Source organism: Amblyomma mixtum, chromosome 3 (genome assembly GCF_055824585.1).
Source record: "Amblyomma mixtum isolate Tamu chromosome 3, ASM5582458v1, whole genome shotgun sequence".
Classification (NCBI taxonomy): Eukaryota; Metazoa; Arthropoda; class Arachnida; order Ixodida; family Ixodidae; genus Amblyomma; species Amblyomma mixtum.
Genome location: NC_143014.1, coordinates 408,178,571 through 408,187,239, shown reverse-complemented (window position 1 = coordinate 408,187,239; position 8,669 = coordinate 408,178,571). Strand labels below are relative to the sequence as shown.

Here is an 8,669-nt window from a genome sequence, read left to right as displayed (position 1 = left end):
ACGCTGTACGACGACCGGCTGCTCAAATGTTGGATGCGAATTTAGTCGGCAATGCTGCCACCACACTGAGGTCAGCCAGTTATACCATCTGTGGGATTTCCTCTACACCTTCATGGATTAGGGGGTGGGTATGAGGTGATGGGTGGGGGCTTGGTATGACGTCACATTACATCGTTTGTCACGCGACTAGGTATGACATCCCATGACGTCATTTCTTACTTTGGTTAGTGTGACGTCACATTACATCCTTGTCACATGACATGGTATGACGTCACATTACGTCACTGTCACGTGACTTGGCATGCCGTCACACTCATATGATGTCATCACTAATTATACTAATCGGTCTTGACATCAACTAATAACATTAGCTAGATATGTGAGTTGGTGTATGTTAATTAGCGTTAATTAACGATGTCACGTGACTATTCAGCTCTTGACGTCACATGGTCCGTTTCTTGCGAACATGACCTTGAAAGTGAGCCATGCTTTCGCATTAATATATAAGCAGTCACTACCTTTCGATATATTTTGTGTATCGATATTATGTATCGTATGCCAAAAATAAAAGCATCGGAGTAACGGTATGGAAAATACATTTTTAGTGTATCGTGTATTTTAGCGATACTCGATGCTCAAAGAAAAAAAGAAAGAAATGTGCCGCAGTATATAAGGCTCTTGTGGGTCAGACTGAGAGCCTGTGGTGCTCACTCAGGCGGTAGAGCCGGAAAAAAACGGGGATAGAGTACAATTAAAAAGAAGCGATGCCATTGACGTTGGCGCCATGCATCTTCATTCTTCCTTCGTGCATTCTTTGGCAACGGGCACGGCGAGAGCACTAGGATTACGCGTCTCACAAGCCGCTTCTTGTTTTTCATTCAGGCCGTGCACATCATCGCTGCAAAGCGTTCACCAGGAGAAACATGCGTCCGTTTTCCTGTCGAAGCGGCCGAGCAGCACGGACCCTGGGTCAGCCAGTCAATGGACAACACCTGCGGAACAGAAAATCCGGACCTGCGCACTTGGAAACTTGAGCTTGCTGATTATAGCGAGAGGCCATCGTCTACGTCATCAGCGCCGATGACTATATATATATGGATCTCCCGTGCTGTCCGGTCAGTGGGCACGGCGAAAGCACAACGATTATGTGTCTCACAAGCCTCTTCTTGTTTTTCATTCAGGTAAGGGACAACCGTCCTGTTTACGCTTACCATAGGGACGATGTCTGTCTTTTACTTCTGCCGTGCCCACGGCCCACGAGGAGAGTGCTTCTAGCAACTTACCATTGTTTCGTAGACTTGTTCTGTTCTTGTGGCGATGAGGAACCTAATCCTGGCCCTAATACTACTGAAACTATGCTTAAACAAATTATTGATGAACTGAGTGAACTGAAACAAACCACACAGTCTGTAAGTCAACAACTAGGCGAAACAAATATCAGGATAGCGTCTATCGAAAGGAAACTGGACTTGCTCACTTCAACTGTCACTGATTATGCCTAGAGAGTAGATGAACTGCAAAACACTGTCGAAACTTTGCTCCGGAAAGTTGACGACTTAGAAAACAGGGGTAGAAGAAACAATCGAATTGTCTATGGCGTGAAAGAAAAAAATGAAGAACAGCACCCGGACTTCGATGCATTTGTGTCTAAAAAAAATTGAGTGATACGCTGCAGGTGTTTAATGTATCCGTCGAGCGAATCCACAGAATTGGAAGGCCCGCTGAAAACAAATGCCGCTCAATAACCTTTAAGTTGTTGGACCGAAGGGACAAGGGTAGGATTCTTCAAAACTACAGCAAACTGAAAATCACGGCATACAGCATCTCCGAAGACTTTTCGCCATGGGTTCAGTCGATACGCAAGAAGCTTTAGGTTAGCGCCCAACAGCAGAAAGCAAACGGTGAAAAGGTCGGGCTGTTTTTTGACAAGATAAAAATAAAGGGAAAGCTGTACCGATGGGACGAAACTCGCGAGAAGAGGGTGCCTGTTAGTGGTGAATGACCAGCCTGTCAGGTTTCTCGTAAATATGGCAGGCATGCGCAGACTGCGGGATTACCCAGCCAACGACTAGATGTCCACCTCACTGCAGGCCCTCTTTCTTTTTCTTCGTTGGATATCAATGCCAGAAGCATATGGAATAAATGCGATTACCTAGACGCTCCCCTTATCGCACACGACCCAGACGTCACAATCATAACTGTACGTGGCTGAATGAAGCAATTCCAGATACAGAAGTAATACCCAACACACATCAGATAGTATGGTACGATCGGAGCACAAGGGGAGGGGGCGTAGCTATAGCGATAAAAAAGGAATTAGATTACACAGTTATTCCTCATAGCACAGGCATCGAAATGGTGTGAATATTGCTTCGGTTTTGTCATCTGAACATTTTTATTGGTTCTGTGTACAGGCCCCCCGACGCTGACATTTCGGTTCTTGAACGATTGCGCGATTTTATGGAAGAACACCGTAGACGTTATACTCTCATAAGGATGTGTGTTGACTTTAAGTTGCCAAAAATTAATTGGGAACTTCTGCCGGGAGTAACTTCACGTCAACATTCCGATCTTTTGCTTGACATTGCCTTTACATTCAATTTAAAGCAGGTCGTGCAGGGGCCGACACGTATTGCATCAGGTGCAAGCTCGCTTCTTGATCTCGCGTTTATTAGCGATGCCATTGAGAGACTCCGTTTCTCTACTGATATCATCCCAGGTATTTCTGACCACGAAGCAGAGCTCTTCATAAGCAACATGGGGCGGCCGCCTGCTTTTGAGTTAAGAAAACCGTTTCTTGACTTTAACAATGCCCTAGACGAAAGTATTTTAGATTTATTGGAGCAAGAATACGATCAATTCGTCGAAAAACACGCGGCTGGTCTCATGAATGTCAGTGACCTGTGGGTGTACTTCAAGTCTATTGTACATGAATGGTTTGGTTTGGTTTATGGGGTTCAACGTCCCGAAGCAACTCAGGCTATGAGAGACGCCGTAGTGAAGGGCTCCGGAAATTTCGACCACCTGGGGTTCTTTAACGTACACTGACATCGCACAGTACACGGGTCTCTAGAATTTCTCCTCCAAAGAAATTCCAGCCGCCGCGGCCGGGATCGAACCCGCGTCTTTTGGGTCAGCAGCCGAGCACCATAGCCACTGAGCCACCGCAGCGGCTGTACATGAATGTATCGCAAGATACGTGCCGAAGAAATATAGAAAAATGAATCGCGCTAGTCCATGGATTACGCGTGAAGTGATCCAACTTAAATGTCGAATCAAGCGCCTGGGATCCGCAAGATTTAGAACAGGTCACGTTTCTTTGCAGTCCCTTCGCACTGAGCTGCACATGAAAATAATACAATCTAAGTATAACTTTTTAAATGTTAAAAAATGCATAAGTTTCTCACTACAGACCCCGCAAAATTTCGAACACACTTAACACAGAAGAAGAATCCAGTTAGTAAAATTCGTTCGAATCACAGGGAAATTAATGTTCCTTATTGCATTGCATCAGCTTTCAATGATTACTTTTCTTCAATGTTTGCAACAAATAGTAGGTACACCTCTGAATTTCAGTACACCTCTGAATTTAGGTACACCTCTGAATCTGGACAGTCTTACTAATTTCTGTCGAAGGAGTTGTTGCTGCGCTGCTTAATTTAAACGCAAGAAAGTCTCCTGGACCAGACGCCCTCCCAAATACGTTTCTCTCTCACTAATGGTGGGCTAAATACCGTGTGGTCATTTACAATGAAAGCCTTTTTAAATTCGGAAGTTCCAGCTGACTGGAAGGTTGCAAAGGTCCTTCCCATTCACAAATCCGGCGACAAACTTTGCCTTAGTAACTACAGGTCAGTTTCACTATTATGTACTTCGGGTAAGATTATTGAGGACTTCATTTTCAAGCACTTGAGTTTTTAGAAAGTAGCAACTTCTTTTCTAGTAGCCAAGATGGACTTCGGCGTGGCCAGTCCACTATAGCACAATTAATTCACACAACCAATGCATTCTTGGCATGTCTTGATAAGGGTGGGCAAATAGACGCAATATTTCTGGATTTCACGAAGGCCTTTGACCGCGTTTCTCACCGTGAGCTGATGGTAAAACTCCGACATCTACTGCAAAATCAGCGTCTTGTTCAGCGGCTTGACTCCTACCTTTATGAACGGCACCAGTACGTCCAGATCTCTGGTTCCAATCTCCACCAGCTTCAGTTCCCTCGGGAGTCCCCCAGGGTTCCGTGCATGGTGCACTTCTGTTCCTTATTATATTTAAATGACGAGTTTAGATTCCCCAGTGCGATGGCATTTTTTCGGAGACGATTGCATTGTATACCTGCCTATGCAAAATGCCGAGGATCACTGAATACTAAACAAATACCTGCCAGAAGTTTCGAAGTGGTGTCTGTCCTGGGAAACGTCTTTAAAAATCGCGAAGTGTGCAAGAATGACAATTACGCGCGAGAAGCATGTTCATAATTACACATACAAAATCAACGGCACAGCCATTTCTCATGTAAATGAATGCAAATACCTGGGGGTTGTATTTAACAGTAACTTAAGCTTGAGGTCGCATATTGGGCATTTGGTTTCAAAGCCGTCCAACAGGGCTTTGGCTGTTAAGAAATCGCCTAAAGCACTACACAACTAAAACAGAACAGCCTACACTGCATCAGTACGCCCATTGCTGGGATATGCAGACGTTCTTTGGTATCCGCACACCCATGTAGGTATAAATCGCATCGGAAGTGTGCAAAATAAAACAGTAAGATTTATCTACAACCCATATGGTAGACACGTGTCTGTCACTAATTTGCTAAGGCAATCTGAACTCTAGACGCTTCAATCCCGCCGCAAGTTACACCGTATGAAACTGCTGCATGGTTTTATTAATAATTGAACAAACATTAATTTTGACTCTTACACGGAATATAATACTCGTCCAACATGCAGCAGTCACAACTCGTCAATAGTAGTGACACGATGCTGAACTAAAGCTTGCCAGATTTTTTTTCTTTCCAAAAACAATATCAGAAAGGAACGGGCTCCCGCGTGACGTGGTCAGCTTGACAAACCAAGATTCTTTCACGGCCGCTTGATGCAAAGCACAAAGCGAGGTGCGGCCCGCCACGTCGCACAGGAACGGCGTCTTGCGCGTAGTTCTCCGTGCGCCCGCCGCGGCGCCACTGCTCGGGGACAACTGCTCGCAGGGAAACGCCGTGACAGCTGCGTCGGTACGCCCGTTGCTCACTGTTTGAGGGCGTAAACAGTGCGCTTCCTAAAGTCGGATACAACTTAAGTCTGCAGTGAAGCTCCGCCCACATTCAGCCTCTGTGCACAGAATGCCTCCACGACAAAAAAGTAGTCCACTGCTTAAACGTTTCTTATTTCCTAAACAAGAAGCTTATCACAACAAAAAGAATTATGAGCTCTATTATTTTGATACGTGGATTGTTTGATATAGTCAAACATTAAAAAGCTGATTTCGTTTAGAATTACGGTTGGCCAGCGGAGTAATACAGAACGCCGCGGACCGCGGCCCAGTGTTAGCAACTGCTGTTTTTTTAAGTTGTATCCTACTATAGTGCCTCATTAAAGACTGCATTTTTCAGTCGTCAGTGAAAGTGCCGATTATGCCACAAATCATCGAAGCAGGTGGGAATCCCCCTTTCTAGTGTATGCCTGAACGCTGTCCATAACGGCCGCTTATACGATGCACGACCGGGCGAGCGGCTCTGCCTCAGGATGTTGCGTTAATGCGCCTGAAGCTTTCTATCTACTTTTAAGGCGAAAGCCTTTTATGACCCATGACTCGCCAGAGTGTCCGTCCGTCCGTGCGTCCGCAGCACCTATCAATCATCAGTATGATAGTAAGAATCGCCACTTGAAAAGTCAGTAATGATAGTTAATGGTGTAGTAGTAGATGTACGAACAGTAAAGATAATTAGTTACTGATACCCAGTAAACGCGCACACTGCGCAGTGCCCCCATGCGCAATCCTCAGGTGTTATAACAACAGCGCATGCGCAATGACGTCACAAGATTGTGCAATGGTCGTATCACCCAGAGCTTTCAGGTGCTCTCTGAACGTTGGTCAAGGAATTATGCCGCCCGCGCGCGCTCCAATGTGCCCGCTACGAAACGCGCTCGCGATGTCGAACGGAAGCCTTCAAGAGTCGCCAAACGATCTTCAACAGTTGCCAAGCAGAGAGCAGCGACAGGGGCGGTTAAAGGCTTTTGCCTCTGCGCACTTTAGATCGTCAAAGTGCTCCCCTGATTTTATGCACTTCTCGCGACCACATGGAGACGGTGAATGAGACGGGCAGACACAGATTTCTGCTTCGTGTCACGCCCGTCACGTCCAATATTGGCTTTAACAACGTTGAAATTCGGGCTTGTTCGTTCATACTTCGGAGCAATAGGCACCCTGCGCATCTAACTCCCGCGCGACGCGCGCGCCGCCGCCCTGTCAGGAAGGCGGGGGCAGCCTGGCAGCTCCCGCTGTGTTTCGCGCGCCGTCGCGAAGCACTTGTGCGCCTCCTTCCCGAGCACAAAATGGCTAATAACAACTGCAGGACACACTGCTGTGTTTTAGGATGCAATAATACATGTATAAATTCGCCTCGGACAAGGTTTTATGGATTTCCAACGCTACATTGGGAGACGGCCCAAACTTCGCGACGGGCAACACGCGCGCGCGGTTTCTGGTCAAACAATGGTCAAACCCGTGCTGAAGACGCTTACTTGACTCATGCATTACCTCCTAGACAGGTTTTTGACTCATAACAAATTCAGCAGACTCGGAGGAATGCTAATGGATCTTTGGGAACCCTTCCCTTTTTTTGCACCCACGATTTCCGGTCATTGACTTGGCTGTCAACAATATGTGGGCTTAAAAATACACGCCGAAACTCGCCCGCAGTCACACCTTAGGAACGAGCCCAAATTTTGCGCTGCAAATAATCGTTTACCTTAGTTCCAGCTATGCGCAGAATCCTTGCTCGCTTCCACTGCGCCTCCTCGTCCAGCGTCTTTTTCGACAGTAAAGGCACGTTTTCAGGGGCAACGGCAGCATGCTCCTGAAAAATCTTTGCCTACACGTCTGAACGACTGGGTGATAATTTAGTACAATAATCATATAACCTGATGTCGAAGAGTCGGAGCACTTGCACTAAATGCGTAGAAATAAAACAAGCCTTGCAATGAAATTCTGCTTTTTGAGCACCAGCTTTCTGCACGAATCCTGCATGAAATAGCCGGGATACTCCTTGTTTGCAGAATCCCAGTCGAAAATTTTTATGTTTTCCGGATGAGTTTCAGTGCACACAGGCGCTTCGCCGCAGCTTGCATTCTCTTCTGCTTGCAAAAGCTCGTTCATTGGACATCTCACATCACCAAAGTACTGACGCACGTGTTGTAGCGATAATGGCCTGGCAGTTGCTGAAAAAAGAGAAAATATGAGTGGCAGATTACGCAATGGGCACATCATTTTAAGGTGTAGTTTGGACAGGGTATCCCACATCGAACACTGAAGGTGCGGCAATCGAGAATGTTATGAAGTAAGGTTTGCGCCGTTCGCTCAGAAACGGGAGTTTTCTAATTAACTTCAAAGCTATGCCGCCTGGCCGTCTTTAAAAGTTCAGGGTAAGCCTTTCTAAATGCAGGAACACCCCAGGAGTGCTTGCGGCTCCTTTTGGAGAGCGTTTCACACCGCTCCAAAAACACGGCAACGGCAGCAGCCCGTTTACATTTGCCTGCCTTACAACTGCAGCTCGCGGCTACAAGCTTTCTACTGGAAGATAGCTACATAAAAAAAAAAATTACTGAGAGTGCAGCGCTGACAGGAATTAGATAGAAATATTTCCTAGCGCTGATTTGATCGTTTTTGGTGGCGCAGTGATGCTTGTCTGCGCAATGCACCGGGCTCCTACTTCGCTCCCGTCGCACGACACCACCTCATTCACATTGTGTACATGGCCCGCTTCAAAAAGCTTCGTTCCTTTCCTGACGTTCGCTCCTCGAAAGAATATTTCAGCCTCATGAATGAATAGGTCGAAATCCCGCCCCTACGAACAGCGGCAGCCGCTAGCAGACGCCATCCCTTCGCAGTCGCGGGGCGAGCCTTCCTGACAAGGACGAGGAACTGGCCGCGCGGGGGAGCTGAACGCAGCCTCGACGGCGGCGGTGCCTAGCGGGTGCAGGGTGCCTATAGCGCAAACAGCACAAGGGACAAAAGAACGAGTAGACACACACAGCGCTAACTTCCAACAACTTTATTAGAAACCGAAGCACAAGAATTTATACATGCATTTTTACCGTATCGTCTCAAAGCATGCGCAGAATCACTGTGAGCGTAGGTAATCTACTTCTTTTTTTTGAAAGTCTGACAGAAGGAGTGCTTACAAAGGCACTTCCTAACCTGCCTATCTTTTCTGCTTCGATAATTTCACGAGTGCGCTTGTCATTACTTTTCCCAACTAAAAACGATACGGTAAAAATGCATGTATAAATTCTTGTGCTTTGGTTTCTAATAAAGTTGTTGGAAGTTAGCGCTGTGTGCGTCTACTCGCTGTTTGCGCTATTGCTCCGAAGCAATATTGACTGTTTATATATATATATATATATATATATATATATATATATATATATATATATATATATATATATATA

At 46.2% G+C, this 8,669-nt stretch overlaps 1 pseudogene; it reads left to right on the top strand.

Moving 5' to 3' along the window:
• The first annotated feature begins 466 nt into the window (after positions 1 to 466).
• On the top strand, positions 467 to 2,002 carry LOC149357544 (uncharacterized; annotated as a pseudogene).
• Positions 2,003 to 8,669: the final 6,667 nt, after the last annotated feature.